This window comes from Aotus nancymaae, unplaced genomic scaffold, assembly GCF_030222135.1.
Source record: "Aotus nancymaae isolate 86718 unplaced genomic scaffold, 86718_ANA_hifiasm-v0.15.2.pri h1tg000030l, whole genome shotgun sequence".
NCBI classification, from domain to species: domain Eukaryota; kingdom Metazoa; phylum Chordata; class Mammalia; order Primates; family Aotidae; genus Aotus; species Aotus nancymaae.
The window spans coordinates 8,847,323-8,875,180 of record NW_026988443.1 but is presented as its reverse complement, the minus strand read 5'-3'; the positions used below and the strand labels follow the sequence as shown (position 1 = coordinate 8,875,180).

General features: G+C 46.7%; 1 protein-coding gene across 2 annotated transcripts in view; it reads left to right on the top strand.

Moving 5' to 3' along the window:
- AKTIP (AKT interacting protein) overlaps positions 1-27,858 on the top strand; it is a 53,220-nt gene that overhangs the window by 13,797 nt on the left and 11,565 nt on the right. The window contains exon 1 of one of the 2 annotated variants that reach the window (XM_012447955.3): positions 7,347-7,406. The exons of the other annotated variant lie outside the window; for it this stretch is intronic. The gene's annotated coding sequence lies outside the window, so the exon portion shown is untranslated. Of the gene's footprint in view, positions 1-7,346; positions 7,407-27,858 lie in introns of those variants that run through there. 2 annotated transcript variants of the gene reach the window in all.

Here is a 27,858-nt window from a genome sequence, read left to right as displayed (position 1 = left end):
CAGTGTACAATGCCATGGATTTTTGTATATTTACAGAGTAGTGCAACCATCACCACAATCAGTTTTAGAACATTTTCATGACCTCAAAAAACCTCATACCTGTAGCTAGCCACTACTTCCATAGGCCCCCACCCAGCCATAAGCAACCACTAACTGACTTTGTGTTTCTATAGACTTGGCCACTCTGGACGTTTCAGAGAAATAGAATCATGGTAGGTAGTCTTTTGTGACTTCTTGCACTTAGCATGATATTTACAGGGCTCATCCACGTGTAGCATGTATCAGAATCTCATTCCTTTCTATGGCTATATAATTTTCCATTGTAGAAATACAGTTGGCCCTTGAACAATGTGGGTTTGAACTGTGAGGGTCCACTTACACATAGATACTTTTCAACCAAATGTGGATCAAAAATACAGTATTTGTGGCATGTGAAACCTGTGTATGTGGAGGGCTGACTTTTTTTTTCCTTTTTTTAAATATATATTTTATTGCATTTTAGGTTTTGGGGTACATGTGAAGAACATGCAAGATTGTTGCATAGGAACACACATGGTAGTGTGGTTTGCTGCCTTCCTCCCCATCACCTATATCTGGCATTTCTCCCCATGTTATCGCTCCCCAACTCCCCACCCCACGCTGCCCCTACCCTAGTCCCCCTGCCCACAGACCCCAGTGTGTGATGCTCCCCTCCCTGTGTCCATGTGTTCTCATTGTTCAACACCCACCTATAAGTGAGAACATGCGGTGCTTGATTTTCTGTTCTTGTGTCAGTTTGCTGAGAATGATGGTTTCCAGGTTCATCCATGTCCTTACAAAGGACACGAACTCATCATTTTTTATAGCTTCATACTATTCCATGGTGTATATGTGTCACATTTTCCTTGTCCAGTCTCTCATTGATGGGCATTTGGGTTGGTTCCAGGTCTTTGCTATTGTAAACAGTGCTGCAATGAACATTTGTATGCATGTGTCCTTATAATAGAATGATTTATAATCCTTTGGATATATATTCAGTAATGGGATTGCTGGGTCAAATGGAATTTCTATTTCTAGGTCCTTGAGGAAGCGCCACACTGTCTTCCACAATGGTTGAACTAATTTACACTCCCAAAAACAGTGTAAAAGCATTCCTATTTCTCCATATCCTCTCCAGCATCTGTGGTCTCCAGATTTTTTAATGATCGCCATTCTAATTGGCATGAGGTGGTATCTCAACGTGGTTTTGATTTGCATTTCTCTAATGACCAGTGATGATGAGCATTTTGTCATAGGTTAATTGGCCTCATATGTCTTCTTTTGAAAAGTGTCTGTTCATATCCTTCACTCATTTTCGAATGGGCTTGTCTTGTTTTTTTCATAAATCTGTTTTAGTTCTTTGTAGATTCTGGATATCAGCCCTTTGTCAGATGGGTAGATTGCAAAAAGTTTTTCTCATTCTGTTGGCTGCCAATTCACTCTAATGACTGTTTCTTTTGCTGTGCAGAAGCTGTGGAGTTTAATTAGGTCCCATTTGTCTATTTTGGCTTTTGTTGCCAATGCTTTTGGTGTTTTAGACATGAAGTCCTTGCCTATGTCTCTGTCCTGAATGGTTTTGCCTAGATTCTCTTCTAGGGTTTTAATGGTGTTAGGTCTTATGTTTAAGTCTTTAATCCATCTGGAGTTAATTTTAGTGTAAGGTGTCAGGAAGGGGTCCAGTTTCTGCTTTCTGCACACTGCTAGCCAGTTTTCCCAACACCATTTATTAAACATGGAATTCTTTCCCCATTGCTTGTTTCTGTGAGATTTGACAAAGATCAGATGGTTGTAGATGTGTGACGTTGCCTCCAAAGCCTCTGTTCTGTTCCATTGGTCTATATCTCTGTTTTGGCAACAGTACCATGCTGTTTTGATTACTGTAGTCTTGTAGTATAGTTTGAAGTCAGGTAGCGTGATGCCTCCAGCTTTGTTCTTTTTGCTTAGAATTGTCTTGGCTATGCGGGCTCTTTTTTGGTTCCATATGAAGTTTAAGGTGCCTTTTTCCAGTTCTGTGAAGAAGGTCATTGGTAGCTTGATGGGGATAGCATTGAATCTGTAAATTACTTTGGGCACTATGGCCATTTTCACAATATTCTTCCTAACCATAAGCATGGAATATTTTTCCATCTGTTTGTGTCCTCTCTTCTGTCATTGAGCAGTGGTTTATAGCTCTCCTTGAAGAGGTCCTTTACATTGTTAGTTGCATTCCTAGGTGTTTTATTCTCTTTGTAGCAATTGTGAATCACAGTTCGTTCTTGATTTGGCTCTCTTTAAGTCTGTTATTGGTGTACAGGAATGCTTGTGATTTTTGCACATTGATTTTTTATCCTGAGACTTTGCTGAAGTTGCTTATCAGTTTCAGGAGATTTTGGGTGGAGATGATGGGGTCTTCTAAATATACAATCATGTCATCTGCAAATAGAGACAATTTGACTTCCTCCTTTCCTAACTGAATACCCTTTATTTTTTTTTCTTGCCTGATTGCTCTGGCTAGAACTTCCAGTACTATATTGAATAGGAGTGGTGAGAGAGGGCATTCTTGTCTAGTGCCAGATTTCAAAGGGAATGCTTCCAGTTTTTGCCCATTCAGTATGATATTGGCTGTGGGTTTGTCATAAATAGTTTTTATTATTTTGATATATGTTCCATCAATACTTAATTTATTGAGAATTTTTAGCATACAGGGCTGTTGAACTTTGTCAAAGGCCTTCTCTGCATCTATTGAGATAATTGTGGGTTTTGTCTGGTTCTGTTTATGTGCTGAATTATGTTTATAGACTTGTATATGTTGAACCAGTCTTGCATCCCCAGGATGAAGCCTACTTGATCATGGTGGATAAGCTTTTTGATGTGCTGTTGCAATCGGCTTGCCAGTATTTTATTGAAGATTTTTGCATCTATGTTCATCATGGATATTGGCCTGTAGTTTTCTTTTTTGGTTGAGTCTCTGCCAGGTTTTGGTATCAGGATGATGTTGGTCTCATAAAATGATTTGGGAAGGATTCCCTCTTTTTGGATTTTTAGAATAGTTTCAGAAGGAATGGTACCAGCTCTTCTTTGTGTGTCTGGTAGAATTCGGCTGTGAACCCATCTGGATCTGGGCTTTTTTTGGTTGGTAGGCTATTAATTGCTACCTCAACTTCAGCCCTTGTTATTGGTCTATTCAGGGTTTTGACTTCTTCCTGATTTGGGCTTGGGAGGATGCAAGTGTCCAGGAATTTATCCATTTCTTCCAGGTTTACTAGTTTATGTGCATAGAGTTGTTTGTAATAATCTCTGATGGTGCTTTGTATTTCTGTGGAATCTGTGGTGATATCTCCTTTATCGTTTTTTATTCCATCTATTTGATGTCTAGTCACAGTCTGCCAGCAGAGCCTTTGCTGAGCTGCTGTGGACTCTGCCTAGCTGCCATGTGAACTTCCCTGCAGTCCTGTTTATAGGGGTATAGTTAGAACTGCCTCGGCAATGGCAGCCCACCTCTGTAATGGCAGACTCTCTCTGTAATGGCAGTCTGCCTCGGCAGTGGTGGGCCAGTCCCCCACAGAGCTGGACCGTCCCGGCTTCAGCTGTGCTTGCTGTGAAACTCTCAATCCAGAGTGTTTCAGATTGCTGGTTTTTATGGGGGTGGGACAAGCCAAGCCTGATCACCTGGCTCCCTGCCTCAGACCCCTTTTTTTTTTTTTTTTTTTTCCAGTTGAATGGGCATCTCTGTCTCCCAGGTGTTCCAGTCACCAGTTGAAAAGTTGCCTGGATTTGTGTGAGATTTTGTGTGGAGACCCGCTGTGCTGGCTGAAACAGTCGCACTGAGGACTTATGGTGCTTTTCCACCTGAGAATCTCCTGGCTTGGCTCCCTGTTTCAGTCCCCTTTTTATCAGTTGAACAGGTGACTCTGTCTCCCGGGCGTTCCAGTCACCTGCTGAAAAGATGCCCAGATCTGTGTGATTTCTCATGCGGTGACCCACTGCACTGGCTGAAACAGCCACACTGGAGATTCGTGGCGCTTTTTCTCCTGGGAATCTCCTGGTCTGGCTCCCTGTTTCAGTCCCCTTTTTATCAGTTGAATGGGTGACTCTGTCTCCCAGGTGCTCCAGTCACCAGCTGAAATGGCGCCCGGACCCATGTGAGTATTTTATGCGAAGACCTGCCGCGCCAGCCAAAACAGCCATGCTGGCAACCTGTGGGGCTCCTTTGCCCAGGAATCTCCTGGTCTGTGGGCAATAAAAATCTGTCTGGAAATGTGGTGTCCATTCACCCCCTGTGCTCTTGCTGGGAGCTGCAATCCAGAGCTGCTCCTAATTAGCCATCTTGGATCCCTCCCCTGACTTTTCTTATGAGTTCCTCAGGGCCAACTGTAGGACTTGAATATGTACAGATTTTGGTCAACTTGGTGGTGCTGGACCCAAGCCCTCACTTATACCAAGGCATGACGGCCTATCACACTTTGTTCAGCCATTCATTCATTCATGGGCATTTAGGTCCTTTCCATCTTTGGCTATTGTGAATAGGGCTACTGTGAACATTCGGTACACATTTTTATTTGAACAACTGTCATCAATTCTGGATATATGCCCAGGAGTGAAATTGTTGGGTCAGTGCTGCTAACTTCTGATCAGTATTTAAAACAAATTTTTCCCACAATGGTTCATGTCTGTTGTCACCTTTCCTTCTCATTCACATTCCCCCCCAAAATGAGTTCCACTGGGACAAACATGGAGTCAACTGTGTATATTTTACTGAAGATTTTGTGTGAAGAGCAAGGGAGGGTTCTTGGTGAATAAAAATCTCCATTTCACCTGCCTCATTCTCAGTCTGTCTTCCTTCCTGCATCCCTAACCCATCGTCCACCTGCCTCCCAATTTTCTCCCCAAGTTTTGCTCCTTCCCACAAAAGCACTAAAACTCAGTCTGGGTCCTCCAAGCCTGCCTCCCTACATGGACTCATTCACATTTTCTTCAAGCAGAGAAAAGGCCACTGAAGGCCATGCAGCAAAGAGGGTGATCCTGAACTCCATGAATAAGAGTCTCCCGGGACCCACCCTTTTTAGAAAACTATGGGAGAGGCAGGGCGTAGTGGTTCATGCATGTAATCCCAGCACTTTGGGAGGCCAAGGCAGGCGGATTACCTGAGGTCAGGAGTTCAGGACCAGCCTGGCCAACGTTGTGAAACCATCTCTATTAAAAATCCAAAAATTAGCCAGGCATAGTGGTGGGCACATGTAGTCTCAGCTACTCTGGAGGCTGAGGCAGGAAAATAGCTTGAACCCAGGAAGTGGAGGTTGCAGTGAACCGAGACCATGCCATTGCATCCAGCCTGGGTGAGACAGTGAGACTCCATCTCAAAGAAAAAAAGGAAGAGAACTATGAAATATAATAAAATATGATTTTTCTATCAAGGTACACTGCAGATAGAGCCTATCACAGGGATATCTCCTCTTCACCCAGTCAGAAGGGTTCAGCTTTCTGCAAGGTCAGAGGCCACAAACTAAAGACCTTGAAGATGTACATTGTCTATTAAACCCTCAGTGTTGAGAATTTTTCTAACTTCATGTAACAAAAAAAAATTTTTGGTTATATATATATATATATATATATATATATATATATATGGTTATATATATATATATGGTAGGTATATATGTTTAACAAAATATATAGTAGATATATTCATTTAACAAAAAATTTGGGGAATATATATAGTAGGTATATATATTCATATTCATATTGAGAATGTTTAAGTCTTTTGCTTTTAAAAGTTAGGAGCCATTTAATTGTTTATTTATTTATTGAGACATCATTTCACTCTGTCCCCTAGGCCGGAGTGCAGTAGCATGATCTCAGTTCACTGCAACTTTCGCCTCCTGGGTTCAAGTGATTTTCATGCCTCAGTCTCTTGAGTAGCTGGGATTACAGGTGTGCACTACCCTACCCAGCTAATTTTTGCATTTTTAGTAGAGATGGGGTTTTTCTGTGTTGGCCAGGCTGATCTCAAACTCCTGACCTCAAGTGATCCGCCTGTCTCAGCCTCCTAAAGTGCTGGGATTAAAGGCATGAGCCACACCTGGCCTATTTATTTATTCATGAGATGGAGTCTAGCTCTGTCACCCAGGCTAGCGTGCAGTGGCATGATCACAGCTTACTACAGTCTCGATGGCCTGGGCTGAAGTGTTCCTCCCACCTCAGCCTCCTAAGGAGCTGGTACCACTGGCATGTGCCAGCATACTCAGCTAACTTTTTAAATTATCTGTAGAAACAGGGTCTCGGCATGCTGCCCAGGCTAGCCTCAGACTCCTGGCTCAAGCAGTTCTCTCGCCTTAGCCTCCTGAACTGTTGGGATTACAGGCATGAGCCATGGCACCTAGCCATCCCATTTTTTAAAAATCCAGTTTCCCAGAGTCCCTGGAAAAACCAGACTTTAAACGACTGTAAAAACACATCCATGCCTGGTACCCACTAGCCAGAGCTGAGCCTGTACCTTCTCCCTCCTGGCCCGGGTCCCTCATTTCTGTGCCTTATCTGGCCTCCACGAGCATCTGGACATCCGGTCCATGCTCCAGGGTAACTTCAGAGCAGCTCCAAAAGCAGAGCAGACATGGGGGGTCTGCCTGGGGAGTGCAGTCAGGGCGGGAGTCCACGCATGGGTGTGATGCCCAGGCCTGCAGTGCGCCCTGGTCAGAGAAGCTGCCGAGGAGGGGCCCGTCCACAGGGAGGCACAAACACAGGGAGGCTGGCAGCCACTGTCCAGGTGCCGAGCCAACTCACTCATTCCACAAATAGTCATTCAGCACCTGCTAGGTGCACTGTTCCAGATGCTGGGACCGCTGTGAGCATTCCTACCCTCGTGGAGTGCCCTTTCCAGGTAATATACACGATAAGTAAAGCACATGGTTTGCTGCGTGGCAAGAAGGGGTAGGGAACAGCGGGAGAGGGAGTGTAGGCGTCAGGTAGGGAGAGAGAAGGAGGCCGAGCGTGAGGAGCTTACAGCTATAGATAGAGGGGATGAGGAAGACCTCTCGGAGAAGGTGCTGTTTGAGTAAAGGCCTGAAGGAAGCTGGGAGGTGAGCGATGTAGTTGAAAGAATTTCAAGCAGAGGGAATGGCAGGTGCAAAGGCCCTGTGCTCAGTGCACCAGAGGCAGAGCCGGAGGGGACTGGGACTGTGGCCACCATCGCAGGAGCCCGGGAGGAGAGTGGCAGGAAATGAGGGGGCGGGGAGGAAGAAACTCAGACAGGGCCTGATGGGCCAGCGCAAGGACTCTGGACTTTACTCTGAGATGGGAAAGCTCCGGGAGCTTAACAGAAGAGGGGCCCGAGTTCGGCTGTAACGGGATCGCAGTGGCTGTGTTTGTGGGGGAATGTGGAGAAGTCAGTCCAAAGGTGCTAAGTCATACGGGTGAGCGCACGGAGTGGGGAGGAGGGGCGGCATAGGCAAGGCGGTGGGAAGTGACTGGATTCCAGAAATGGGGCTCCTGCATCTGCTGGCAAGTGACGTGTGGGGCATGAGATGAGGGGACAACTGCAAGGACCCGAACAACTGGAAGGGTAGCCTTGCCATTTACAAAGCGGGGGGCCCGTGGGGGTGAGGTATGCTGCGGCAGAGAGACGTGGAGGACGTGTATAGCTTTGAGATGACGAATCCGAGTGAAGATGAGGAGGCAGCAGCTGGTTATGGGAGCCCGGAGTTCAGGAGTCAGGATCAGGAGAGCGGTCCTGGCTAGAGCCCAGGAGGTGTCACCAAGCAGGTGACTGTAGGCGAGGTGTCAGGCTGAGCCCTGAGCTTACAAACATTCAGAAGCCAGGGACAGCGGCAGACACTAGCAGCAGGTCAGTGAAGAGAGTGGCGGGTCAGTTAGAAGTTGTTCCCTCTCGAGTTTATCTTCCATAGTGAGGAAAGTGGGTAAAGTTTTGCTAGGGGCTGGGTGTGGTGGTTCATGCCTATAATCCCAACACTTTGGGAGGCCAAGGTGGGAGGATTGCTTGAGCCCAGGAGTTGGAGACCAGCCTGGGCAATATGACCAAACCCTGTCTCTACAAAAAATAGAAAAATTAGCCAGACACGGTGGTGCACACCTGTAATTCCAGCCACTCAGGAGGCTGAAGTGGGAGGATCGCTTGAATCCCGGAGGCGGAGGTTGCAGTGAGCTGAGATCCCACCACTGCACTCCAGCCTGGGCAACAGAGCGAGACCCTGTCCCAAAAAAAAAAAAAAAAAAAAAAAAAAGGTTTTGCTGACTTCTTCATGTAACTAAACTAAAATAAGAAATTTTCTGTCTCCCAGGGGATTCTGGCACCCAAGATTGGCGCCAACTCTTTAGCATAAAAAATATATATATATTTTGTTTTTGTTTTCTGAGACAGAGTCTCCCTCTTTCATCCAGGCTGGAGTGCAGTGCTGTGATCTTGGCTCACTGCAACCTCTGCCTCCCTGGTTCAAGATATTCTCCTGCCTCAGCCTCCGGAGTAGCTGGGATTACAGGTGCCAACCACCACGCCTGGCTAATTTTTGTATTTTTAGTAGAGACAAGGTTTCACCATGTTGGCCAAGCTGGTCTTGAACTCCTGGCCTCAAGTGATTCACCTGCCTCAGCTTCCCAAAGTGCTGGGATTACAGGTGTGAGCCACCATGCCAGGCCTAGCTTAAAATGTTTTAATATAATTTTTGGATGGGAGATAATACTCACCATATGGTTCACGTTCAAAAAGCACAGCAAACAGTCTTCCCTCACCCTTGCTCCTCAGCCCCCGACTCCTTACGCAGAGTCAACCAGGTCCCCAATTTCTTTTAGTCTTCCAGAGGTGTTCTTGGTGTATGCTATGTACATTTTTTTTTAACACAGTGCTATTGCACTTAAAAGATTACAGTATAAGGCCAGGCACAGTGGTTCATGTCTGTAATCCCAGCACTTTGGGAGGCTGAGGCGAGAGGATTGCTTGAGTCCAGGAGTTTGAGACCAGCCCCGTTTCTACAAAAAGTACAGAACTTAGATGGGTGTGATGGTGTGTGCCTGTAGTCCCAGCTACTATGGAGGCTGAAGTAGGAGGATCGCTTGAGTCTGGGAGGTGGAGGTTGCAGTGAGCTGATTGTGCCACTGCACTCTAGCCTGGGAGACAGAGTGAGACTCTGTCTTAAAAAAAAAAAAATAGACAATACAAATCAGTTGTATAGTGTAAATATAACTTTTATATGCACTAGGGAGCCAAAAAATGCACGTGAGTTGCTTTATCTCAGTGGTCTGGATCTAAACCCCTTAATATCTCTGAGGCATGCCTGTGTGAGCACGGGGGCGTGGGGGGTGTGAGCACACATTTCTCCCTTTTCCCGTCTTTTCACTAAGGCTGTCATACACCTGCTGTTCATTTAACACATCTCGAAAACCATTCCTTGAGCCCAGAAGTTCAAGACCAGTCTGGGCAACATGACAAAACCCTGTCTCTACAGAAAATAGAAAAACTAGCCAGGCCTGGTGGCACATACCTGCATAAAGGACTTCCTCATTCTCTTTTTTCTCTTTTTCATATTGCGCATGTGCTGTAACTTGCTTACCAGCCTCTTACCCAGGGTCTTTTACATTGCTTCCCATCTTTCGCTGCAATTAATAACCTTGCTTGCCTGTAATTTTGGACCTGTGTGAATATAAATCAGTCGTATAAATTCCTAGAAGCGGAATTGTTAGGTCAAGGGGGATGTGTATTTGCATTTTTAATAGAGCTAGCTAAAGGCGGTACAGTTTCAGCTCCCGCACACATACAAGAGTTCATGTCTTGACACATTTTCCAGCAGAGTCTGTTACCAAATTCTTTCTCTTCTGTCTGAGAGTCTTAAAGAATGGAATTCAGTCTGCACGTCTCTCGCCCTTGGTGGGGCTGCCTGTAGTTGTTTCATTTTGTTTGTTTCTTTTTTGAGACGGAGACTCTGTTGTCCAGGCTGCAGTGCAGTGGTGCAATCTCAGCTCACTGCAATCTCTGCCTCCCGGGTTCAAGCAATTCTCCTGCCTCAGCCTCCCAAGTAGCTGGGATCACAGGCATGAGCCACCTCGCCCAGCCAATTTTTGTATTTTTAGTAGAGACGGGGTTTTGCCATGTTGGCCAGGCTGGTCTTGAACTACTAACCTCAGGTGATCCACCTGCCTCGGCCTCCCAAAGTGCTGGGATTACGGGCACGAGCCACCGAACCCAGCCTGCCTGTAATTTTTGACGGGATACCCAGAAGCGTCACTCAGCAGAGAAGTTGCAGGGCCCGGTTTGCATGGAACGTCCCTTTTCTTTGCTCACCCTCCTCCAGGGCTGTTGTGGCCCCTTTCACCCGGGAGGAGCTAAATAGAGAAACATATTCCCTTGAGGGTTTTAGTCACTAAAGTGGGATGGTCACTGAAATTACTGACTTAGAGGATAGAAACAGAAGCGTACTGCTTACCTCAGAAGGCTGACTCGCCCATGGTCATATTTGGGATCTGCACCATTCGTCCATTCAATTCAGCAACTATTGACAGAGAGCTTAGCGTGTACCAGGGACTGGGCTGAGCTTGGAGGAAATGAGAAAGTGAAGGCCCATGCTCAAGGAAGTTTTGTGTTTTACCATAACGTACAACGATCAAGCAAACAAATTAGGATTTTAAGGAGGGATAAAGGCCAGGCACAGTGGTTCATGCCTGAATTCCAGTGTTCTGGGAGCCTGAGGTGGAGGATTGCTTGAGGCTAGGAGTTCCAGACCAGCCTGGGCAACATAGCAAGACCCTGTCTCTTTTTTTTTTTTTTTGAGACGGAGTTTCACTCTTGTTACCCAGGCTGGAGTGCAATGGCGGGATCTCGGCTCACCGTAACCTCCGCCTCCTGGGTTCAGGCAATTCTCCTGCCTCAGCCTCCTGAGTAGCTGGGATTACAGGCACGTGCCACCGTGCCCAGCTAATTTTTTGTATTTTTAGTAGAGACGGGGTTTCACCATGTTGACCAGGATGGTCTCGATCTCTTGACCTCGTGATCCACCCTCCTTGGCCTCCCAAAGTGCTGGGATTACAGGCGTGAGCCACCGCGCCCGGCAAGACCCTGTCTCTTAAAAAAAAAAAAAAATGAAATAGTAGCCAAGTGTGGTGGCGCATGCCTGTAGTCCCAGCTACTCAGGTGGCTGAAGTGGGAGTATCCTGTGAGCCCAGGAGTTCAAGGCTGCAGTGAGCCATGATTGTGCCACTGCACTCCAGCCTGGGCAACAGAGCAAGGTCACATATCTTTAAAAATATATATATATTTAACATATATATTTATACTAAAAATAAATATATACACATATATATAAAATAAGGAGAAAGAAGTGCTGTGAAGAAAATAAAATAGGATGATGTGACAGTAACAAAAAAAAAAAAACAAAAGACAGAGACCTCTTGGGGAGGTGATGCTTTAGCGGAAGTGTGAAAGAGAAGAAGTCAGGCAAGGATCTGGGGGAGCAGCATCCAGGCAGAGCGGCCAGGCTGTCAGGAGGGCATCCAGGTGGTGGAAGTAAGGCTCGGGAGTTGGTGCACGGTAGGGGAAAGGGGGAGAAATTCCAACTGAGCATGGAGACGTGACCCCAGAGGCTACAGTGAAGAATCAGATTGTCCTTCATTGCATTTTGAAGCTCGGGGAAGGGTTTAAATAATGGAGTGCTGGTCAGTGCTCCACCGGCTGTGGAGTGGGAACGTGGAGTCTGATCAGGAGTGTCTGCTGACTTCTGTGGTGTAGACATTCCCATCATGACTCATTTCAAATTCCTAAAGTGTTCACTGAACTTGGTTGAAAAGAGATGTGCACAGACAGACATCAGTGGGTGAGAACGATGGCTCCTATCTTCTCTGGATTGGTTTTACTGAAAGTATTCTGCTTTATACACTGAAAGGGCATTTTATAAAACAAAACATTACAAGCTGATGACTGAGACAGAGAGTAGTGTGCTTCGATTCATGTTAAGACCATCTGGCTGCCGTGTGGACATCTTGAGCCCTTTGAATCAAGGGTGCCTATCCCACCGTCACCACGGGGCCAGCCACGTCACTTCCTTCCGTTCCCTTCCCGCATCCTGCCTGCCTTTCCTGCTAGGGTGCCAGCCACAGCCTTAGGTCTTAATCTGATCTCAACAATGAACTTGACCTTTTCTCAAGGCTGATGGATTCCAGTGCCAAAAGCGAATTCTCTTTAACTTCTCCTACTGTTGTGTGGAGAAAGTCCAGAGCAGGGAATGAAACCTCTCCGGCTGTTCACTGTGTTTTGCTTTCCCTCCTGCCGTATGTGGAGGTACTGGTTCTTGTAGCGGGACCTGGGGTCCTGCCCCACCTGTCTTCACTTTTGCTCCTGAAATTGTCAGATGCTCAGGAGACTGCACTCTTATTATTAGTCAATTGCCTCTGTGCTTGGCATAACATGCGTGGGGACAGAGAGGTCCATTTGTTTTTCATTTCCACGTCTAATTTAAAGGGGGTAAAAAGTGTAAACACTTTTATGATGTCTCTCCATCCTTAAAATTCTGAAATTACTTTGGTCTTTGTTGGTCAGCAAATAAATTAATTTTCTTGAAGAAACATTTTTAATGCTTTTCATTCTGGCCTCACCTCATCCCATGGTCCAATTACTGAGGTAGCTATCGCCAGCGAGGAGACGGTGGGAGCTGTAGATCAGAAATTGTTTACCAGGCTAGCAGGCATCGATTTATTCAAGCCATCCGACACAGCTGATCATATTTTATTTTCCCAAATCTTCTCTCTCAAATTGATTTTTCAGAAAGTTTTTAATACAGGTTTATTCACCTAGTTAATCCATTTATCTTCAGTTCCACCTGTAAAGTCAAGAAAATCTCTAAGGGCATCTGCAAAAAAAAAAAAAAAAAAGACATTCTCTCTGGACCCTCTCTCCCCACCTTACACACACACAAGTGCACACACAGGCCCCACACCCTCCCAAGTACAGCTAATTATCCGTGAGACTCTCAAAACCTCTCGTCTTCCTGGGCCTCCATTTCTTCTGCAAAATTGGAGATTTGTACCGTTTTGTGTTTAAAGTCCTTTCTAACTTGAGATCTTCAGAATCAGACTTTAGAACTGGGAGAGGTGAGGGAGCTCAGTCTCCACCATTCAGTTTTGGAAGAGAAGGCTTTTCCCACCAGCGATTGGACAGGTCCCGGCTAATAGCAGCAATGATGGTGGGACAGAGACTGTGACTGCGTTTCCTGTCTATACCTCCCTTCCCTGCAGCCTGGGGTTGGTTTTCTCTATCCCAAGAGCAGAAAGATTTTAAGGCATCAAAGGCCCTTCTCTGGGGCACCCCAGCAAGTGGTCACGCTGGGAGGTGTCCTCCTCTTGTTGCTGGAGCAGTGAGTTGGGTAGACAGACTATGAAGGAGTCTTGAAATGTCTTGAAAAATAATACAAACCAGCCAGGCATGGCAGTGGCTCATGACTGTAATTTTAGCACTTTGGAGAGGCGAAGGCAGGAGGATCACTTGAGGCCAGGAGTTCAAGACCAGCCTGGGCAACATAGTGGGACTCCATCTCTACAAATCTATAAAAATTAGCCAGGTGTGGTGGTGTGCACCTGTAGTACCAGCTACTCGGGAGGCTGAAGTGGGAGTATCCTGTGAGCCCAGGAGTTCAAGGCTGCAGCGAGCCATGATTACGCTACTACACTCCAGCCTGGGCAACAGGCTTAGCCCAGGAGGTCGAGGCTACAGTGAGCCATGATCACGCCACTGCACTCTAACCTAGATGACAGAGTGAGACCCTGTCTCAAAAAAAAAAGAGAGAGAAAAGGAAATAATATAAATAACACATGAAGGATGCAAACAGCTGTGTGTGCTCTCATGAGCGGTGTAACCATCAAAGAATCTGAGGCGTGATTCCAGCTCTGCTGGGCTCCTAGAGGTGTAGGTGTGCTGGGAACCGGATCAGGCACTGGGAAAACGCGGATGGCGGAGCAGCAGTGTGAGGTTAACCTGCAACTCAGAGGGAGACACCTGTTCCTAGAGTCCCCACCCTTCTCCAAGTCCCAGCTGCAAAATTAATGACTTGTTGGCCCAGCCCAAATCATGCAGAAATAGCTCATGATCCTTCAGCTTGTGGTTCTCTGGAGCCAAAATGTGTGTCTTGTTTCACGATCTTCTTTCATTTTTATTTTTTAGAGACAGCGTTTCTCTCTTTCACCCAGGCTGGAGTGCAGCGGCGTGATCACGTCTCACTGCAGCTTTGACCTCCTGGGCTCAAGTGATCCTCCCACTCCAGCCTCCCAAGTGACTGGGTCTATAGAAACACACTGGGCTAATACTTAGATTTTTTTTTTTTTTTTTAGAGACAGGGTCTCATTATGTTGCCCAAGCTGGTCTCAAACTCCTGGGCTCAAGCAGTCCTCCTGCCTCAGCCTCCTAATGTGCTGGTATTACAGAGATGAACCACGGCACCTAGCCTCATGATCTTATTTCAGATGAGGCTGCTCTTTTGACATGTCTCTGCCTTTCCTCCACTATTGGGTGGGCTTCCTGGGTGGATGGTTTGCAGAAGAGACAAGCAGAGGTATTGGCTGTAGTCAAGGACTCTTCACATTGTCCCCAGGGATGTCAAATTAAACCTGGTGTCACGAGGTGCTTATTGTTCTGCCGACTGTTTTGTGCTGAAACCCATCTTTCTCCAGCTCCTTTCTCACAGTGTGCAGTCAGATGCCCTGCGTGTGAGCAGAGCTAAGAGCTGAGACCCACGCAAGCAGAGGCATGCATGGCAGTTGGAGGCTTCCCCAGGTTCCACAAAGGCTTTGCCGACACGTCACGATATTCCCATTAACTCCCTGCAGTGCAGCTCTGAGATGCCCCCTCCTGTCAGGCACAGGTGGTAGAACTGCATGGAAATGGCCATCGATGCTCAGAAGGCCACAGCTGGTGGACAGACCCTCTTAATCCTGAGTCAGCTGTTTTCTCATTGTTATAAGCTGTGTTTTAAATACTTACCCTGGCACTTTGCCCATGGGTTTGCAAAGTGCTAAATAATAATAAAATGTGGTTCTTCTCCTGAATAAATGAGACAGGTCACGGGTGCTTGTGGGCCATGCCAAGAGGAACGTTGGGGAGAGTATCTTTCATCATCAAAAAAACACCTCTTGCTGGGCGTGGTGGCTCACGCCTGTAATCTTAGCACTTTTGGAGGCTGAGGCAGGTGAATCATTTGATGTCAGGGATTCAAGACCAGCCTGGCCAACATGGTGAAACCTCATCTCTACTAAAAATACAAAAATTAGCTGGGTGTTGTGGTGCACACCTGTAATCCCAGCTACTTGGGAGGCTGAGGCAGGAGAATCATTTGAACCCTGGAGGCAGAGGTTGCAGTGAGCTGAGATCGTGCTACTGCACTCCAGCCTGGGTGACAGAGCCAGATCTGTCTCAGAAAATACGTTGGTACAGTCACACCCTGAGAGAGACTGATTTGTCTCATCTACACTTTGATATAGACCCTGGGGAAACCTCCTAATCACAGGTTGGCTCTTCCTGGGGTCAGCAGATTCCTCAGGAGTGAGGACTGCACAGTGGATGTTCATCTGAATACAGGAAGAAGAAAAACCGTGAGATTCATCCACAGCTCCAGAGGAGGCAGTCATTTCAAGCTTTCCAAAAGCATCTGGTCAACAAATACTTACAGGGTCATGTTGGTCTGTTAGGGCTGTGGTAACAAAGTACCACCCACTGGGTGACTCACACAACAGAAACTTATTTTCTCACAGTTCTGGTGGCTGGAAGTCCAAGATCAAGGTGCTGGTAGGGTTGGTTTCCTCCCCTAAGGCCTCTGTCCCTGGCTTGGAGATGGCCACCCCCTCGCAGCCTCTTCCTGCGGTCATTGTTCTTTGAGTGCAGGTCTCTTGTGTCTCTTTGTGTGTCTAAACTTCCATTTAGGTTTTGATATGGTTTTGCTGTGTTCCCACCCAAATCTCAACTTGAATTGTATCTCCCAGAATTCCCACTTGTTGTGGGAGGAACCCAGGGGGAGATAAGTGAATCACGTGGGGTGGTTTTTACCATGCTATTCTCATGACAGTGAATAAGTTTCATGAGATCTGATGGGTTTATCAGAGGTTTCTGTTTTTGTTTCCTCCTTTTCTCTTGCCGCCGCCATGTAATCAGTGCCTTTCCCCTCCCACCATGATTCTGAGGCCCTCCCAGCCATGTAGAACTGTAAGGCCAATTACACCTCTTTTTGTTGCCAATTTTAGGTATGTCTTTAACAGCATTGTGAAAACAGACTAACACAGTAAGTTGGTACCAGTAGAGTGGGGCACTGCTGAAAAGATACCTGAAAATGTGGAAGTGACGTTGGAAATGGGTAACAGGCAGAGTTTGGAACAGTTTGGAGGGATCAGAAGAAGAGAGAAAAATGTGGGAAAGTTTGGAACCTCCTACAGACTTGTTGAATGGCTTTGTCCAAAATGTTGATAGTGATATGGACAATAAAGTCCAGGCTAGGGTCAACTCAGATGGAGATGAGGCACTTGTTGGGAAGTGGAGCAAAGGTGACTCTTGTTATGTTTTAGAAAAAAGACTGGTGGCATTTTGTCCCTGTCCTAGAGATTTGTGGAGCTTTGAACTTGAGAGAGATGATTTAGGGTATCTGGCAGAAGAAGTTTCTAAGCAGCAAAGCATTCAAGAGGTGACTTGGTTACTGTTAAAAGCATTCCATTTTAAAAGGGTAATAGAGCATAAAAGTTTGGAAATTTTGCAGCCTTACTATGTGATAGAAAACAAAAACCCGTTTTCTGGGGAGAAATTCAAGCCAGCTGCAGAAATTTGCATAAGTAGCAAAGAGCTTAATGTTAATCTCCACAGGGAAAATGTCTCCAGGCCATGTCAGAGAACTTCCCTGCAGCCCCTCCTGTCACAGGCCCAGAGGCCCAGGAGGAAAAAGTGGTTTCATGAGCTGGGCCCAGGGTCCCCATGCTGTGTGCAGCCTAGGGACTTTGTGCCCTGTGTCCCAGCCACTCTAGCCATGGCTGAAAAGGGGCCAATGTACAGCTCAGCATGGGGCTTCAGAGGGTGAAAACCCCAAGACTTGGCAAATTCAACATGGTGTTGAGCCTGTGAGTGCAGAGAATTCAGGAACTGAGGTTTGGGAATATCCAGCTAGATTTCAGATATATGGAAACGCCTGGATACCCAGGCAAAAGTTTGCTGCAGGGGCAGGGCCCTCCTGGAGAACCTCTACTAGGGCAGTGCAGAGGGAAATGTGGGGTTGGATCCCCACACGGAGTCCCAACTGGGGCACTGCCTAGTGGAGCTGTGAGAGAAGAGGGCCACCATCCTCCAGACCCCAGAATGGTAGATCCATCAACAGCTTGCACCGTGTGCCTGGAAAAGCCATAGACACTCAATGCCAGCCCGTGAAATCAGTCGTGAGAGGGCTGTACCCTCCAGCTACTGGGGTGAAGTTGCCCAAGGCCATGGGAACCCTCCTCTTGTATCAGCATGACCTGGATGTGAGACTTGGAGTCAAAGGAGATCATTTTGGAGTTTTAAAATTTGACTGCCCCACTGGACGGCAGACTTGCATGGATCCTGTAACTCCTCTGTTTCGGCCAATTTCTCCCATTTAGAATGGCTGTACTTGCCCAATACTGTACACCCATTGTATCTAGGAATTAACTAACTTCGTTTTGATCTTACAGGCTCATAGGTGAGAGATACTTGCCTCATCTCAGATGAAACTTTGGACTGTGGACTTTTGGGTTAATGGTGAAATGAGTTAAGACTTTGGGGGCTTTGGGAAGGCATGATTGATTTTGAAATGTGAGGACATGAGATTTGGAGGGGCCAGGGGCAGAATGATATGGTTTGGCTGTGTCCCCACTGAAATCTCAACTTGAATTATATCTCCCAGAATTCCCATGTGCTGTGGGAGGGGCCCAGGGGGAGGTAATTGAATCATGGAGACCATGATTCCCATGCTGTTCTCATAATAGTGAATAATTCTCATGAGATCTGATGGGTTTATCAGGGGTTTCCGCTTTTGCTTCTTCCTCATTTTTCTCTTGCCACCGCCATGTAAGAAGTGCCTTTCACCTCCCACCATGATACTGAGGCCTCCCCTGCCATGTGGAACTATAAGTCCAATTAAACATCTTTTTGTTCCCAGTTTCAGATGTCTTTATCAACAGCGTGAAAACAGACTAATACAGGTTTTGTTTTGGGGAGGTGTTTGTTTGTTTGTTTGTTTGTTTCTGAGACAAGGTCTCACTCTGTTGCCCAGGCTGGAGTGCACTAGCACAATCTCAGCTCATTGCACCCCTGCACCCAAGGCTCAAGTGATCCTCCCACCTCAGCTTCCTGAGTAGCTGGGACTGCAGGCATGTGCCACCACACCTGGCTACTTTTCATATTTTTTGTAGAGACAGGGTTTCCCATGTGGCCCAGGCTGGTCTCAAACTCGTGGTCTCACTTGATCTTCTCACCTTGGCCTCCCAGTGTGCTGGGGTTGTGTCTGTCTGTCTCTCTCTCTCTCTCTCTTTTGCTCTCGCTCTTGCTCTCGCTCACTCTGTCACCCAGGCTGGAGTACAGGGATGTGATCATAGCTCACTGCATCCTCCAACTCCTGGCCTCAAGGGATCCTCCTGCCCTGGCCTCCAAAAGTTCTAGGATTACAGGTGTGAGCCACTGCACCTGGCCACAAATGATCTCTTCTTATAAGGACATCAGTCAAATTGGATTAGGGCCACCTATAGGACCCTGTTTAACCTTAATTACCTCTTTAAAGGTGCCTCGCCTGATATAGTCTCAGGGTTAGAGCTCCAGCATATACATTTGGGGGAGGGGATATCTAGTTCAACCTGTAGTATCATATCATTTTTTTTGAAGGTGTAGGGACTAAAAAGTGAGCAAAGTAGACAAAATGAAAAATCCCTGCCTTCTCTGGGTTTGGGTGGTCAGAGATAGGGATAGGGATGGACGGACCATCAGCAAACGTGACCATTTGAGAGGTTCGATGGTGCTGGATGCCGTGGAGGAAGGAGCAGGTGCTGGAGGGCGGGAATGACTTGCTAAGCTGAAAGAGGCAGCCAGGGAAGGCCTTCCTGACGAGAGGGCATCCAAGCAGAAAACTGAAGGGGTGCAGAGAGTGAATGTGCTGGGATCTGGGGGAGGGGCATGTCAGGGAATGGGACCAGTAAGTACAAGAGCCCTGAGGCACAAGTATGCCTGGCATTTTCCAGAAAAAGCAGAGCCCACAGAGGGTGGGGTGGAGTGAGGAGGGCAAGTGTGGTAGGGAACGCTGTCAGAGAGGGAGCTGGGGACAGGTGAGCAGGTGCTGGGGACAGGTTACCTGGGACCTTGTAGACCATTTTTTTTTTTTTTTTTGAGATGGTCTCGCTCTGTCACCCAGGCTGGAGTGCAAGCGGCACACCCACAGCTCACTGCAGCCTCAACCTCCAAGGGCTCAGGAGATCCTCCGCCTCAACTGTGACTACAGGCATACACCACCAGTCCTGGCTAATTTTTATTTTTATTTTTATTTTTGTAGAGACTCGCTATGTTGCCCAGGCTGGTCTTGACCTCCTTGCCTCAGGTGATCCTCCCATCTTGGCCTCCCAAAGTACTGAGATTACAGGCGTGAGCCACTGTGCCTGGCCTCCTCATAAGCTTTGAGTCTTGTGAGATGGGAAACCTCTAGAGGGGTCTGAGCAGAAAGTGACCTGACATGACAGAGGTTCAGCACAGTCACTCTGCCAGCAATGCTGAGGGCAGGGGAAAAGGATGGAGGGGAGGCAGAGCCCAGCGAGGAGGCTGGCACCCTCACCCAGGCCGAGGGGCAGAGGGCATGGTGGCTCAAACCAGGGTAGTAGCAGTGGAGGTTTGGGAATGACTTGGGGGTTACCTGTTTTGTGGGGTAATCCTTGCTCCCCCCTGCTTCCCTCCAAACGTATGTGGCCTTGCACTTTGCTGGAGAGCGATATTTCTGGCCAGGAAGCAATTTCACACCCTCTAATCAGCTCATGTTTCTGGAAGGGCAGCCCCTGGCACAGGTGGCTGTGGCTGTTCCAGAAGGGAAGATGGGCAGAAGCTAAATGGGATCACCTACCACACCCCATGCCATGTGACTTAAGGTAGAGGCACCCCAGGAAGTGCTGGTGCCCATGATGAGGATGTGGATGGGTGGTGTTTTGGGCCTGAGGGAGTTCTATGCTCTCTTTGGCCCCAGAGGGCACACACCTGGCTTCATCTGTTTTCCTGCCTGAATCCGCTGATACCAACAGCCCAGTGAAACCCATGCGGCCCTATTTGGCCCTTGACTAAATAAATATTTGTTGTCAGAAGCTGGGTGGCATGACCCTTGGATGATGGCTTGGCCCCTCAGTGACTTGTATCACTAGGAATGGTGCACCTCCCAGTGACGCCTCCACCCCTGATTTCCACCTACACACACCTTGCTCAGAGATACTGTGTCCCCATTCACACACCTCATCCGTAATCGCGAGGGCAGTTTTGGGGCTGGACTTCCTCCTAGGCCATGTCACCACGCTCCTACATGCTGTAAGGGTGCAGCCTCGGGGAGGGGTGCAGGGATCCCTGCTTCTTGCTCACAGCCCCCAGCCTCTCCCGAGTGGCTTCACCATCCCCTCATTTCCTCTGACCATCTGGGATGGAGGAGATAACTTGTTATTATGCTCTGGGCCAGTACTGGAATCTCCTGTTAGTGATTCATCTCTTTAATGTAGGGCGTTAAGCCCTAATGTACGTGGAAGCGTAATGTATGTGGAAGCGTTAAACTCATTAGTCATTTCTATTTAGGGAATGAAGATTGGAGGGAGACAGGTAGTTGTAGATGGGGAGATGCTGGGGGCTAAAGGCATGAATTTCCTCAGGTGGGGCAGCCCTGTGGAATGGCGTCTTAGGTGGAAATGTTTTCCTTGAATCTACCCCTCAGCTCCATGTACTCGAACCTTTGGTGGAGATGCTACCCTGCTTGAGGATATTCAACCCTTTGGTTAAGGAAAATATAAAACTTTCAGGCATGCTTTTGAGGAATGTCAATGTAGAGTCAGTTTTTTTTTTTCTTTTAAGGGAATGAGTTTGTTTAAAATCTCTATGAGCAACTTATTTGGGAAGATAATTTCGTCTTGGCTACTTGCATTCTTCCTATTGCCCACCAGAGGGCACTCAAGCACCCTCCAGGCGGAAGTTCCTAACCCGTGGGTTTCTCAACCGCACCCGGCACCTTCCCGGGCTGGAGCTGAGTTAGAACAGGGGAACGTTGACCCGCTAAGTGTCTCCTGAAAGGGCCATCTAAATGCTGTCAAGAGAAGCTGCTGCCTGTGACTGGGAAAAATGCAAATGACACTCATGCGAGCCCAGTAGGATGTGCAGCCTCTGTCTCTCTGTGGTCACCTTTGCTGTGTTATTCATATTCCCAGAGGAAAAGGCGCGTGCTTGGCCTTTTAGTATTCTTTCCAACAGTCTTTATTTCCTCTTCTCAGGCACATTAAGGAACGTTTTATACCTTGTCATATCAGAGGAAAAAAGTGAACGTTCTGCAGAGCGAGTTTAGGGCATACCTGTTATCAGGGACCAGAGGCGTGGACTTGGCCAGAGGTCGGATGCAGCAATACCTGAGTGTGGAATGTGTAAACGTCCCACCGCCCCCAGGCCAGGGCTTCCCTCACTAACGTTCTGCAGCACAGCAACGGCAGTTCGCCACCTAGTGTCTCCTGCACCACATTCTGCGTAGTTTAAAACCAGATTCAACTTGGTTAGCATGAAGTAGGCAGCGAGGACCATGAGAATAAGCCTGAGTTATGGACTTAACATTCGTCTTAACAAAGTTATTGACAGGATGTCAGTCTTAAAAGTGGGAAGTAGGAATGATCATGATACCCTCCTGAAAGCCTCATTATTTATTCATTATTGTACAGTTCCAGATATTCAGGTAACTTTTCTTAGTACATTTCTGTTTTTAATCGTTGGTTCATGCAGAACCATTAGGCTGCAATTCTTATTAAATCAGTGGCTCTAGCCAGGCAGGGTGGCTCACGCCTGTAATCCCAGCACTTTAGGAGGTCAATACAGGAAGACCGCTTGAGGCCTGGAGTTTGAGACCAACCTGAGCAACATGGCAAGAGCCCCATCTCTCCAAAAAAAAAAAAGCTGGGTGTGGTGGTGCACACCTGTGGTCCCAGCTACTCAGAAGGCTGAGGCAGGAGGATTGCTTGAGCCCAGGAGTTTGACATTGCAGTGAGCTATGACCACAGCACTGCACTCTATCCTAGGGGACAAAGGCAGACCCTGTATTAGACAGACAGACAGTTAGAAGAGCCACAATAAGCTTTTCACCCATGAAGCACTCCTGCCAAAAATGATGAAGCCAATCAAGCCTTCACATCTTAGAGTTTATAAGAAATAGAAGAATAGAGGATCAAGTTAAACGTCACGAGAAAACAGGCCAGCCAAATCCAAAATGCAGAATACTCTGACATGTTCAAATTGTCAATATTATTGGGAGAAAAAGGTGGGAGGGCTGCTCTAGGATAGAGATTAAAGAGATATAACCAAATGCAATGACTGAGTCTTGATTGAATCCTGGTTTAAAAAAATGACGACTGTTTCAGTCTGTTTAGACTGCTAGAACAAAATACCATAACCTGGGCAGTTTATAAACAGCAGAAATTTCTCGTAGTGCTGGAGGCTGGGAAGTTTGAGAGCAAAGTGCTGGTGGTTTAGGAGTCTGGTGAGTTCTTGCTTCTTCAGGGATAATGTCTTTTCACTGTGTCCTCACATGGTGGAAGAAGGAAGGTCGCTCTCTGGGGTCCCTTCTACAAGGTCACAAATCCCATTCATGAGGGCTCCACCCTCACGACCCAATCATCTCCCAAAGGCTTCACCTCCAAATACCATTACACGAGCTATTAGGTTTTCAAATATAAATTTTGAAGGTACAAACATTCAGTCCTTAACTATAAAAGTGTTTTTCCTGGTGTGTGACAATCAGGGCAGTTTTAATAGGCCTGAAGGCCAGGTGTGGTGGCTCCTGTCTGTAATCCCAGCACTTTGACAGATTTTGAGACCAACCTGGTCAACATGACACATCCCCATCTCTACAAAAAAATACAAAAATTAGCTGGGTGAGGTGGTATGCACCTGTAGCCCCAGTTACTCAGGAGGCTAAGGTGGGAGGATTGCTTGAGCCCAGTATGCTGAGGTTGCAGTGAGCCATGATTGACAAGACTGTGTCTCTCTCACACACACGCACACACACACATATACACACACACACACATACACAAACACACACACAAACACACACACACACGTCTAGGAATGTGGGATTAATTTTCTTAGGAGTGACTGTGGGATTGTTTCATAAGGGAATATCCTTGCTCTGAAGAGAAACACCCTCAGAAGCACTAAGGAGTGAAGGGCATGATGACTGCAACTTATTTTTCAGTGACTCAGGAGGAAAAATACAAAGATGAAATACAGCAAAACATTAACCATTCTTGAATCTAGATGATGAGCGAAGGGAGTTTGTTGTTGTCTACTTTTCAGTATGACTGAAAAATTTCAGAGTAAAATATTGGAATAAATGGTCACAATGTCATTTGCTTTGGGTGGGTGACTCTTGAGGTCACTGAGCTCCCCTGTCTCACGGAATCACTATTTACCTATTGCGAGAAAGAAAAGGTGTTTTGCCTGGAATAGTATCCTTCTCTCAATAAGCATTGTTTTCCCTCTTTGCTTTTGTGAGTGTGCCACTCTAGACAAAACTAACTCAAGCCTTTGTCATCATTCCAAATGCTTTGAAACCACAGAGGTGGTTTTCCAAAGATAACGTCAGTCAAGGAGAACATTGCTCTTATGGCTGTGGGTACAGTCATCAGCGTGCTGAGGAAGTGAGTGTTATTTGTGGTGTCAGGCCATGTTCAAAATGCTGTTTGATTATAAAAGGAAATTAGTTCTCTTCAGCCCTGTATGAGCAGCAGTATCATATACTGGTTGCTTTTCCTTAAGACATAAATATTCACAGTGATCCATTAGCTACCTTGATTTAATTTTGAAATGTTGTAGTCTGTCTGTGAAATTCATTCCTCCACCCACCCACTCACTCAGGGATGGGGGTTATGGGTAACGGGGCAGGGAAGAAAACATGATGCAACCAAAAACCGGAAGCACATCTGTGATGTTATAAGCAAGAACTGTACCGATCACCGAGGATATGGAACGGAAAAAAGCCACATCACCCGTCCGTCTATAGCAGTATTTTAAAACCTTCAATAATTCTCAAAAATTTGTGATTTCTGTCATGTCTGAGGACCATTATTAACTACAGGACATTTATCTGATGTCCTCCCTTAAATCCATTTCCTAAAAAAAAAAAAAAAAAAAAATTAAATGCCTACTTTGGTCTCATCCTAAACATTATTACCCATAAAGTCACGGCTTTAATGTGCTAATTACATTTTTTCTAAGACAGTATGCATAGCTAGATCATCCTCTCCTATTTCGATAGTGACGTATACAGGAATCTACCTTTCAGAAAAGGACTTGAGGACAAATGGATTGAGCTAAAAACATTGGCTTATATGTGTACCTGTGTGTAAAACATGCATTTTAACTAACCTTCGTCATTTTATCCTTTCCTTCCTTCTGTTAAGGCCTTTAATAGTAAGTCAGTGGCCTAAACTGCTTTGTACAATTACTTTTCCAGAGACCAAAAGAAGCATGATTCAGTGAATATTTTGCTGATTAGAACATGAGCAGAAGTCCTGAATACTCAGAGATCACATATCTTTTAAGTCCTGATGCAAAAAGAACCTTTGACGCAAATATATCAAACAGGCTTCGAAAATTTAGAATAGCAAATGTAATATGAAGCGATTGAAAATGTTTTATATAGGTTAAGGTTTTGGGTCCATTGAGATTTTTCTCAGCACTTCGTTTTAGTCTTAAAGAAATGGTACCTTGAGGCCACCTCCTCATTTCCCTTTGAATAAATCATCCTGATTTTCATAATGAGTTGCTTTTTTGGCGCAGAGCTGTGGGCGTGCAGGTTGGTGTTTCAAATGTATTTTAGTAGCTCCTGTCCTTCATTTGGGAAATATTTACTGCATGCCTACAACAGCTAGCTTTTGGGACAATAGAAAGCAAAAAATGGTTCCTCCTGAGGAGCTTACAGTGTGGGAAACAGACACCTATTATCTCCCAGATCAACAGCAGATTGCCCCAAGGAAGTGGTGTTAGAGCTGGGATCTGTGTAGGGGAGAGAAGAGAATGAACCAGGCAAAGGGAACGTCCCTGTAAAGGCCCCTTCTGTGGTAGGGCAGGTTGGGGAGTATCTCCTTCCAAGGAACTGGAAGAATGCCAGAGTGGCTGGAGTCTGTGGCCGCCTGGGGCTGAACGACAGCCACTGTGAGGAGTTTGGTCTTTGCCCGATGGGGAACCACTGAAGGGCTTGAACTCCTCCAAAAAATGGAGGTTCTGTCAGCAATGAAAAAGGCAAAAGTGGGTATCAGGTACACACGTAACACCCCAAACATCTCTACCCAAAACAGAACCCAGATTTTCCCATTTCCCACTCTCCTAAACCTGCTTGTGGTTCACTGTTTCTCACCTCAGTGAATGGCCTCGCCGGCCATCCTGTAGTTCATGCTAAAAATCTGGGTGTCAGCCATATCTCCCTCTTCATCCCTCATACCTAGTCCACGGCCAAGCTCTGTCCATCCCACCTGTATGAGTCCATCAGCATTGCTATAAGGGAATACCTGAGGCTGGGTAATTCATTTTTAAAAAGAGGTTTATTTGGCTCCTTACCCACTTCCTTGGGGCAATTAGCCATTGATTTGGGAGATGACTTGATTGGCATCTATTTCCCACACTGTAAATTCTACAAGGAGGAACGATGTCTGCTTTGTTCTCCATTGCCTCCCCACCATCCGAAGCCTAGATGTCATAGGTATGCAATAATATATGTCAAATGAAAGACAGAAGCAACTAAAGTTCGTTAGTATAAGAAGCATGGCAGCAGCATCTTCTTGTGAGGACCTGAGGAAGCTTCCACTCATGGCAGAGGCCAGGAGGAATCATCCTGAAAGAAAGAAAGCAGGGGTCGGGGGAGGAGAAGTTACAGGCTCTTTTTAACAATCAGTTATCTCTGGAACTAATAGAACTCACTCATTACTGCCAGGACAGCACCAATCCTTTCACAAGGATCAGCCCCCATGACCCAAACACCTCCCACAGGCCCCACTTTCAACATTGGGGGGTCACATTTCAACATGAGGTTTGGAAGGGTCAAATAAACCATATCCAAAGTATATCATCCCGTTTTAAACATCTCTGGAGTTCATTCAATTCTCCATCTCTACCATCAAATTCATGCGATTGTCTGTTGCCTGAACTACTGCCATGGTTTCTGGACTGTCCCGTGACCCTTGTTGCCCCTACAATCTGTTTTCTGCACAAGGCGATGTTTTCAAAATACAAGTCTGATCATGGCTCTCCTCTGCCTAAAGTCCAGGCAGAGATCCAGGGATAATCTCAGCCCAAGCCGATCATGACGGACTCATTCCACTTGCCATCGACTGATTTCATAGCGGCCAGAGACCCAGAGACTTACCTCTGGCCACTGAAACCTGCGGGCATTTCTTCTGCAGAGCTTCTGGGAAAGGTATTCATGTACCTCAAAAGGGACCACTGGCAGAAAGGGATACTTTTAATTTTGTGAAATCCTGGGCGTGCTTGGAGTGCGGCACCCATCTTACTACCAGCCTGAAGGTGCAATTCCAGGGGCTGCAAGGAAAGTAGAGCCCTAGACCAGGGCACCACCTCTGGAACCCACCCTGCCATGGAGACAAATCCCCTTGCTAAGTGGGCCGGTTTGAGTTGGCTTTTCTGCCATGTGTAGTCTGATGCTGGTGTGTGTTTAAGGCATCTGGTGCCATGTGGGCAGTTGCTGACATGCACTGGATGCTCAGTGGAGAGATGTGAGCTGGAGAAATACCTATGTGAGTTCTTGGTGAAAACTGAAGGTTGGGGAAAGGATGAAAGCAGAAGAAAAGCTTGGAAGAGGAGAATAGGCTGCAAAGTAGATTGAGAGAAATTGGGCCACAGAGGTGCCGCAGGAGACCACCTGTGGCCTGAAGAAAGGATTTCTTCCTTGCCTGCCTTTCTGTATTAAGACTCATATTAAAAGGCATGATAACATTCCTAAATGTGCCCTAAGTGGACAAAATGAAGTGGCTCAGAAGTGTTTTCAGCTGAGGGAGGAAGCTGGGTTTCTGAACCAACCCTTGGGATTCACATCAGGAGTATTTGGCTTCCTGCCCTTTAATAAGTCACTTACTAGAATCTCAGAGGCAACCAAAAATGGACCAAACAATCTGGCCAGAGAATGCATCTTCTTTTCTGAGTTTAACACACTGAGGTAGTGTCAGAGACAGGTCAGTGCCTCTGATGTCTACAGAAGGGGCAGCGGCTTGGGAGAGAGGGCTTGTCGCGGCAGTGCGGAAGTGGAGTGCCGAGATTGGAGGGAGTAGCCACGGAGAGGCACCATTGGTAAAAACAGGCCCAGAAAGCCGCTGGCGGTCACAGAATTAGGCCGGAGAGAGACCTCCATGGGAAAGGAGACAGGAGGTCCACTGAGAGCGTGTGAGTTAAAAAATAAAATAAAATTAGAAAAGAAAAATGACCAGGAACTACGTTGCCATGGGAGAGGTTCTACAACTTCAGTGTGTGCCAGAACCAGCAAGGGAACCCGTGACAAATATGGATTTCTGGTCCTCAGCCTCCCCGCAACCCCAGCCCCCGGTCTCCACTCGGATGCTGCAGGTCGGGCCGGCACGCACAGGTTCACAAAGTTCCTCTGGCTGCGCTAGTGC